The sequence below is a fragment of the Galeopterus variegatus genome, unplaced genomic scaffold (genome assembly GCF_000696425.1).
Source record: "Galeopterus variegatus unplaced genomic scaffold, G_variegatus-3.0.2 Scaffold4659, whole genome shotgun sequence".
NCBI classification, from domain to species: Eukaryota; Metazoa; Chordata; class Mammalia; order Dermoptera; family Cynocephalidae; genus Galeopterus; species Galeopterus variegatus.
Genome location: NW_007730770.1, coordinates 170,661 through 171,044, shown reverse-complemented (window position 1 = coordinate 171,044; position 384 = coordinate 170,661).

Here is a 384-nt window from a genome sequence, read left to right as displayed (position 1 = left end):
AAGAATAAGCAGAAGACTTCTAATCAAATGCTCAGTCACTCCAAAATCTCTTATTCTGTGTGCTCCCCTCCCCCATTTTCAGATCTCACCTGTAGGGCTGGGATGGACCAGGGCTGCTTCTCCAGCCATACAAAGACCCTGAATTCACACTTGAAGGAAATGAAAAAATTAAACAAGTGGATATGCAAGCAATTAACATTCTAGGTAAAAGCAAGAGTCCATGCAAAGGCCCTGTGGCTGGACCTTGNAAGCAATTAACATTCTAGGTAGAAGCAAGAGTCCATGCAAAGGCCCTGTGGCTGGACCTTGCCTGAAAAAGGAACCACAAGGAGGAACAAGCAGGTAGAGATAATACACGAGAGAGAGAAGGTGAGGTCAGGGCGG